We start from the raw sequence: 8,747 nt of genomic DNA, 5'->3' as shown, positions 1-8,747 counted from the left end.
CGTTTTTCCGAGGCCACGGCGATGCCCTCCTCCAAGATACGCTTGCGAGCCTCCTCCAGCGAGGCCCGAGCGTCTGCAGGGTCGGCGGAAGCGGCGACCGGTGTCTTCAGGTCGGCGATGGCGTCCCGAAGAGTGTCGACGGAGGCCGCAGCGGGCTCGCCGGCGCCTGCGGAGGCCTTGCCGGGAGTCGTGCTGGTGCCAGCGCCAATAACCATCACCTCCACGGCGTTGGAGACGGCAGCGACGTGGTATGGGGTGAATAACCCCACCGACGGTGGAGGGCCGTCGAAGATGAGGACGTCACTGGGGTAAACGTCGTGGGCAGGCGTCTCAGCGATAGAGAGCCTGTTGAAGCTGGCGCAGAGCGCCCCAACGTCGTAGTCCTCGCCGAAGTAGCGTGGGCCGTCGTTGAGGCGAAGGTCGCTGAAGAGAACGCTGAAGTTCTCCATAGCTGCGACGACGACGCTAGGAAGCACCTCGTCATCAGAATCTTCGTCCGAATCCGCATGGCGGACGGGGACGTCGATCATCATGGGCGTCGCCTCATCGAAAGCGAGCTCCATGGGCATGCAGACTGATCTGGACGCGATGCATCCGGTGGTGTAGGTGCGGGGCCCCGCCCAGCGCGTGAAGCCAGCCGATGCCGCGATCGGCCCCACGGTGGGCGCCAAATGTCAGTGAATACTCACCACATATGCCATAGGTAGGCTAAAGTCGGTGAGAACCGAAGGGATAAAGGTGGGCGCTCGAAACGAGGTTGGTACACGCATGGGACGCACGATGTATCCAGGTTCAGGGCTCTCCGTAGAGATAATACCCCTAATCCTGCTTGTGTGTTTGATGTATGGGAACAGAGTACAATGTGGCTCGTGGAGCTGCGTTGGGAGGAGGAAGAGGGGAGCAGCCGGCTCGTCTCTACCTCGCTCTGTGTTGGTTGGTGAGTGTGTAGTGTTGAATGACTGGCAAGTGATCGGCCCCTCTGCATGGGGGCGGCCGGGGGGTTTTATAGACGAACCCGCCGGCCTACAATATGGATAAAGGGTACAAGTGTGGGACCCGGCTGGCTGCTTCGCCGGCTGGCCAGGGGCCCACAAGGGTCTTGTCTTGTCGATGAGGGGCCCGCCGGCTGCATGGTCTCGTTTACCTGTGGGACCCGTCGGCTGGCCAATGGGGCTCCCACGTAAGGTTGACGCTGAGCACGCGCTGTATGTCAAGCGTCGCCCCGCGAGATTCTTCATGGGCAGGCAGTACGACCGCCTCCACTGTTCCCCACGCCGAGTGCAGTAATGGAGTGGGAGTGTGACGGTCCGACATCAGGCTAGGTGATGGATCAGAGCCGGGGTAGGTCAGCGGCGTGGCCGCCGACGCTCGTACCTGTCGGGCGCCCCGATCCAGTACATTTGCTAACGCGTAGCTACCTTTAATCGTGAGGTCCTTTCCTGACCTACGATTTGATGTGACTGGTGATCCTCGGCCGGCTAGCCTGCTTGGTTAGCCGGCTCGTGGGTGGCCGCCTCCTCCCCAGTCCGGCTGGCGGGACCAGGCCGGCTCTGAATGAGAGGTCGCCTCCGTTCTAGCCGGCAAGGGATGCCGGGCCGGCCAGAAAGGTGGCCGCCTCGTCTTCCAGCCGGCAGGGGATGCCTAGCCGGTCAGAAGACTTGGACCTTGAAAATCTCTCTATCTTCATGTTCATTGGGCCGGAAATGAAGGAGCAGGCTTGATAAGCCTACCTCGGGGTTAGCCCCCGACAAGTAGTCGTAATCTTCCGAGCCAAGCTCGTAGTCGGAACCAGACCCCACATAATCACACAGAATGGCTCTGAATTCGCCCAAACAGGGATCTTGTTTAGGAAGTCGTAGTCATCGGTTGAGTCATCCGGAAACCTCAGTGCGCACACCTTGCACGCAGGGCGTCATCCATGCTGACGTTGAAACAGTGGCGGATGTCAAGGGACTCCAAATGGCGGCAATTGTCCACGATGGCCGTCAGCCCTTTGTTGTTGATGCTATTGCCAAACAGCTGCAAAGACCGTAGCTCATGGACCCATGCATAGTCGCAATCCCCAGTGCTTCCGCGTCCTTCTCCAGATCACTAGCTTGAAAGTCAAAGAATGCATTCTTATTCAGTCTGAAGCGTTTTAGTTGTGGGCATGCTTTGCCGATAACCCCAAAGACACCACTGTCATCCACATTTGGACAGTGTGAAAGCTCGAGCTCCTCAAGCAAAGGGAACTTCATTATCGCCTCTTGAAGTCCATCATCAAAAATATTATAGCAACAAATGAGGCGAAGACTCTTAAGATATGGTGCCCTGCAAGCAACCAATAAATAGTATGCCGTGTGTATGGAAAGGCAGAAGCATGCTGTATAGAACAGGCAGCTAGAGCGTATTTTTGAAAGACTTGCATAGCTCCAATCGCAGTCCACTCGTAGAACAGTTCATAGATTCAGGTTATTGCATAGCATCACAGGTACAAAATTTAGAGGGGTTTAGTGTAATTCACTTAATGATTAGGTTGAACAGAGAATATTTCAGGGATGCTAGTTTGTTAATGCCTGCGATTGCAGATTGCATATAGGGATAAATTCTATTCCCTCCGTTCCTAAATATAAGTCTTTGTAGAGATTTCACTAGTGGACTACATAAAGATGTATATAGACATACTTTAGAGTGTACATTCAATCACTTTGCTCCCTATGTAGACATCTATTGAAATCGCTTAAAAGACTTATATTTAGGAACGGAGGGAGTACACTCTGGCATATGGACTCAGCTAAGTTTGTTCTCTTTAACCATAACATTAACTCAAATTATTGCCAATTTGACTATTTAACACGAAGTACTCAGAAGCCCTGAAAAGCTAACTCCCAAATGTAAATTTTCAAACCAAACCAAAGAAGCCTCCCCCATGGCATTAAGAAACGAATATGTGAACAACCCGGTTGATCCATGACAGACATTGCATAGGCTGACGACGCAACACCAAATTTTGGTTGGATGTAAACTCAGTATTCCTTTTAAATGAGGGGTATGCGTAGAGGAATAGGTTCCTGTGCTTCTTGCAGGACACATCGATCACCTGAGGGTGGCTAAATTTTGAGAAAACAGAAATTTAACGGAGTAAAACTTGAGGCGATGTAAGAATCATCTAGTGATTGGAAACTTTCAGAACCAATTGTTAGATTCGACAGAGAACATTTCACGGATGTTAACTTGTGGACGTCTGTAATAGCAGGTTGCATATTAAGGATAATCTCTGCACTCTAGTATATGTACGAACTCAGCTGAGTTCGTTCTGTTTAAGTATTAACATAACTCAAATTATTGCCAATTTGGCTGTTTGACCAAAAAATGCTCAGAAGACTTGAAATGTCAACTCCCAACTGGTATCCTGTTTCGAAGGACTTTGCTAGACGTACGAACTTTTACGGGGGATTTACAGGCTGCTTAACATTGATTGGCCGGAATTGATTAAGGCGCACAGCCTCACCGGTGAAATTCAGGGGAGGGCCAATTAGAAAAATGCACAGTTTCCGGTCCGTAAAACTCTGTAAAATGTGTCCGTAAGTTTAGCATTATTGTGTTTCGAACCAAACCGAAAAAGCCTTCCCCATTGAATTAACAAAAGAATATATGAAGAACTCGACTAATCTCATTGCCAGATCAACGCAGCATTCCGATTGAATGCGGGATTGAAAGCCAGCACAGAGGAAAAAGTTATATGCATGTTTCTGTTGCATTTTTATCTTCGCTACTTCAATTCGCTGTAATCCGAAGAACCTATGGTTTCTAATGTTAGAAATCGGAGAGCAAACTCCCTTATACTTTAAAAGAAAATCGCCATGTGAGCACCTCGTATGCAGCCGTGTATCATCAGATCTGATCAATAAGAAGTAGTAGCAGGGCCGATACGGTCCTGTGGCCATCAATCTCTCGTGTTCCTCCGGCGACTATGCTAAGCTAGCTAGACATCCAAAGAATCCATCAAGGTGCCTGCTTGCTAGCTTAGCTAGTACGTGCATGTGCTAGTTCACGTCAATCCATCCACCAACTTGTGTATTGCCTGCATACTTGGGTTGTGTATCCGGCGAGATTAGCTACGTACGCGGAAGGATCGATTGCTAGCTTGAGGCTAGCTTTGCACTGAGGGTGGACCGATCGGATTTCATCGTCGTTCGTCGTCGATCGTCACCATCGCCGGAAAGTACTCAGCGTCGGATCTGGGCCAACAATTGGTATCAGATCGTTGTGGCGGGAGCTAGAGCACCGATGCCGATGGTTGGGGGATCGCAATTCCCCCGGCTGGATCGAGAGGACTACGCACTATGGGCGATGAACATGGAGGTCGCGATGGAGGGAGCGGAATTCTGGGAAGCTGTCAATCCCGGCGGCGCCGAGTACGCGAAGGGCGCGGCAAAGTACCGGACGGATCGTCAGGCGTTAACGGCGATCTACTCCGCCATGCCGAAGGATGTGCTGCAACACCTCGTCGGAAAGAAAACGGCGAAGGAGGCATGGGAGACCATCAAGATCCTGCACCAGGGTCATGACCGTGTCAAGGAAGCACACCTTCAGTCCTTCATGAGAAGCTACGAGTGCCTGAAGATGGAGGAAAGCGAGACGGTTGATCAGTTTGCCTCCCGTCTCAAGACCCTCGTCAACGGCATACGCGGCTATGGTTCAACCTTAGAAGAAGTTGCGATCGTTCGACGATTTTTGCGCGCCGCGCCGGCGCGCTACATCCAGATCGTCACGTCGATCGAGCAATGTCTCGACCTAAAGACTCTCACGGTCGAGGATCTTGTCGGAAGGTTCAAAGCCCACGACGAGAGAGTTCGTCTCAGTTTCGGCGACACGGAGGCGAGTGAGCACCTGATGCTGACAAAGGCGCAATGGATTGCCTTGTCAAAAGAATAGCAGGGCGGATCCACGAGCAATAGCAAGAAGAAGGGGAAGGGGAAGCAGCACTCGGCGAGAAAGAACTTCGCCGACTCGGATGACGAGGATGCGCCTGCACCACCGAGGAGGAAGTTTGACATCAGAAAAGTGAGATGTCATAAGTGTGGCCTCCTCGGTCACTTCAAGGCTGACTGCGAGGAAGCACCGAAGCAACAGGCGCTCATGGCTGAGGAAGGAGACGACGGGGATATGATTCTGATGTGCGAACTAGTGGACGAAGATGATCCAGATGATCATGATCTGGACATGAGTCCGGTGAGTGCACCCACATCAGTACACCCAGGCGAAGTCGTGACACCAGAAGTCCATGACACAAGACGTGATGGTGTGGTCACGCAAGAAGGCGAAGACATGGCGCTTGAAGACCATGACACGGGGCGTGATGGTGTGGTCACGCTAGAAATAGGTGATGTTATGACGCCAGAATACCATAACATAAGGTGTGGCAGTGTGATCACACTGGAAGACGGCGAAGATGTGTCGCCAGAAGAACACGGCGTGGGATGTGATGGAGTTGTCGCGACAGAAGAACATGAAATGCGGCGACCTTCACTTAGCCCACACGAACTTGGCACATACGTGATGTTGGAGAATGCAACTTCGTGTTGTGCGGACATCCTGAGCACGGTCACATCTATTGCATTAGAAGATCGACCGGACGAGGAGAGCCCACGTGGACAGCATGCCCGAGCGCACGGAGCCGACGTTGTGCCGAACGAGCAAGTTGATGCGGCTATTGGTCAAGCATCGAACAGAGGTGGGAGCAACCCAAGTTGTGCAGGCACGAAAGCGGCTGATTTGCTCACTAGCTTGTGCTGCACAGTGGAGAAGCCAGATGGTGTTGGCCAGTACGAGCTGTATACAGCAGCTCCAGGGCTAGGGCTAGAAGGGAAGCAAATCCTAGAAATTTTGCAAGGGGCACTCAGCCTAGAAAGCAGCGTTGGAGGAGGGGCATGTGTGTTCTCTGAAAGTCTTGAAACGCCAGAAATTAGAACTTTGGCAAGTTTAAAAGAATATGTGGCTTCTCCAATAGCACATGAACGACGCGTATTTAATCTCTATCCAGAGGAAGCGCTTCAAATAAATTCGGTGAAGATGAAAAGTAAAGGGCAACGATGCTTGCACATCGAGGAACCGGAAAATTTTGAAGAAGCAATTATGGAAGAGTGTTGGCGTCATGCTATGGATGAAGAGTTGAGGTCGATCCGAGACAACAAAGTATGTGAGCTCGTGGATCTTCCCAACGGACATAGTGCCATAGAGCTCAAGTGGGTGTACAAAGTCAAGAAGGATGCCAAAGGGAACTTGGTGAAGCATAAAGCAAGGCTCGTGGCTAAAGCAAACGTGCAAGAGCAAGGTGTGGAAATCAAAGAAGTGTTTTCTCCGGTTGCAAGGACGGACTCGGTGAGGTTACTTATTGCTCTCGCGGCTCAAGAATGTTGGACGATACATCACATGGATGTGAACTTCACGTTTTTGGCTGGGGAGTTAGAAGAAGAATTGTATGTGAAGCAACCACCGGGATATATCAAAGAAGGAGAGCAACACAAGGTATTGAAGCTACACAAGGCGTTGTACGGGCTACGACAAGCTTATCACGCATGGAGCATCAAGCTTGACAGTACATTGATTTCTCTAGGTTTTGAGAAGAGTCCACTCGAGCATACGATGTATAAGCGAGGTAATGGAAAGGATCATCTCTTAGTGGGCATCTATGTGGATGATCTGTTGATAACTGGAGCTGACGAAGAGGTGATTACAAACTTCAAGCTACAAATGAAGGAGCTATTCAAGATGACTGATCTAGGGCTCTTGTGTTACTACCTTGGGATCGAGGTACAACAAAAGCCGGACGAGATCACACTATGCCAGCACGCATATACAAAGAAGATACTTGAAAGCAGTAGCATGGAAGATTGCAACCCAAGTTATGTTCCAATGAAGCCTCGTCTTATACTAAGCAAGAAAAGTGAAGCACTTGCAGTTGATGCAACGGAGTATAGAAGTGTGGTCCGAAAGTTAAGGTATCTCACAAATACAAGACCGGACTTGGCCTATTCTGTTGACATAATGAGTCGCTTCATGGAAGCACCCATGACGAAACAATGGGCAGCTGTGGAAAATATACTCAGGTACATCAAAGAGACAACAAACTTCGGTTGTGTCTATTTGAGAGAGAAGAAGAAGGAGATGATGAAGCTACTGGGCTACAGTGATAGTGACATGTCAGGAGATGTGGACGACCGTAAAAGTACCTCGGGCGTGGTATATTTCTTGGGAGGAAATATAGTGAGTTCGCTATCACAAAAGCAGAAAGTGGTCGCATTATCCTGCCGTGAAGAAGAGTATATTGCAGCTGCAACCGCGGTGTGTCAAGGTGTGTGCCTAGGAAGACTACTCGGTGACCTCACAGGTAAGGAACCGGAACGAGTGGTGCTCAACATTGACGACAAGTCTACAATCTCTCGGTGGAAGAATCTAGTGCGTCATGATAGACGCAAATACATCGATACAAGGTATCGGTACCTACGAGAGTGCGTGGAAGAAAGCAAGATTGACGTCAACTACGTTTGCACCAATGACCAGCTTGCAGATATCCTAACCAGATCTTTGGGACGACAGAAGTTCATGGAGATGCGGAGAAGGATCGGCGTCCAAGCTGTGAAGTGAGGACATCGTGTTTAGGGGGTGATTGTTGGTGTTAAACACGACAAAGCCTTCCAATGCTGGTACGTGTCCAGGTGCCACTACATGTATGATCCGAGTAGGACTTGAATTAGCAGCCGAGTCGTATTGCTCTAGGTGCTAGCTTTGTACTACTCATATATATACATGTAACCAGCCCTGTAATATGTACCGAACCGTGAACTAGATCAATACAAAGCAATTACGGAAGCGACACGCTCCCGTGGCCATCATACTACGTGTATTCCTCGAGTGATTAATTCCAGCCAGCCAGCTTTGCCTAGCATACGCCGTAGCTAGCTAGCTTTCACCGAATCAATCCACCTCCTTGCCTGCTTGGTTCTTGTATACGTACACGTGTATTTCTAGACGGCCAAAAGCACAGGTCGTCGGAACCGCGTCGTACAAAGTACGTCGGAAAGTACTTGACGTAGGAGGTTTGGGCCAACAAACACTCAATCAGCATCAGATTTATGCACGCCGTATCTTCAGTACAGACCTATGAAGCTATCTTAACGAAGATGTGTTGCAAATTGCATGATTCGTACATACAGAAATTTCTACCGATTTTCGCCGATGATAAACGAGATCTAAAGAAGGTGCACATCCATTGCACTTGCAGGGAATATCAACGGAGGCAAATACATGTAACCAATGCGAAACAAATAAAATCAAAACGATAGCCCCTGAAATCTGTTGGAACTCGCCCACCGGATCGATCACATCAAATTACAACGATTACATGTGCACAAGTCTTTTTGTCAAGGATACGTCTCCTACCCTTAATTGAGGTCTTCTTCGGTACACCCCCCCTAAACGTATAAGGGCAGTATGGTCATTGCACGTTCTGTACCGTATCTGTCGCCCCGTCCGCCCGCCCGCCCGTCGTACATACGCCATGTCACCCACGTGTCGGCGGTTTGGTTGAAAAACAACCTAGCTTCATCACGCCCGACTCCGCCGCCGCGACGTCTCCACCGCCGTCCCCGGCGCCGACGTGGCTCCACCCCCCACCCCCCCCCCCACGTCTCCGCCGACGCCGCGAGTCCAGCACACGTGGCCTCCACCGCCGACAGGACACCCCCACCGTCTCTTCTCCGCCG

At 50.6% G+C, this 8,747-nt stretch overlaps 1 pseudogene; it reads right to left on the bottom strand.

Moving 5' to 3' along the window:
- Nucleotides 1–1,726: 1,726 nt before the first annotated feature.
- Nucleotides 1,727–8,747, bottom strand: part of LOC123442041 — a 49,787-nt pseudogene continuing 42,766 nt past the window's right edge.

The sequence above is a fragment of the Hordeum vulgare genome, chromosome 3H (genome assembly GCF_904849725.1).
Source record: "Hordeum vulgare subsp. vulgare chromosome 3H, MorexV3_pseudomolecules_assembly, whole genome shotgun sequence".
Classification (NCBI taxonomy): Eukaryota; Viridiplantae; Streptophyta; class Magnoliopsida; order Poales; family Poaceae; genus Hordeum; species Hordeum vulgare.
Note: the sequence above shows the minus strand (reverse complement) of the source record. Positions and strands in the feature narration are given on the sequence as shown.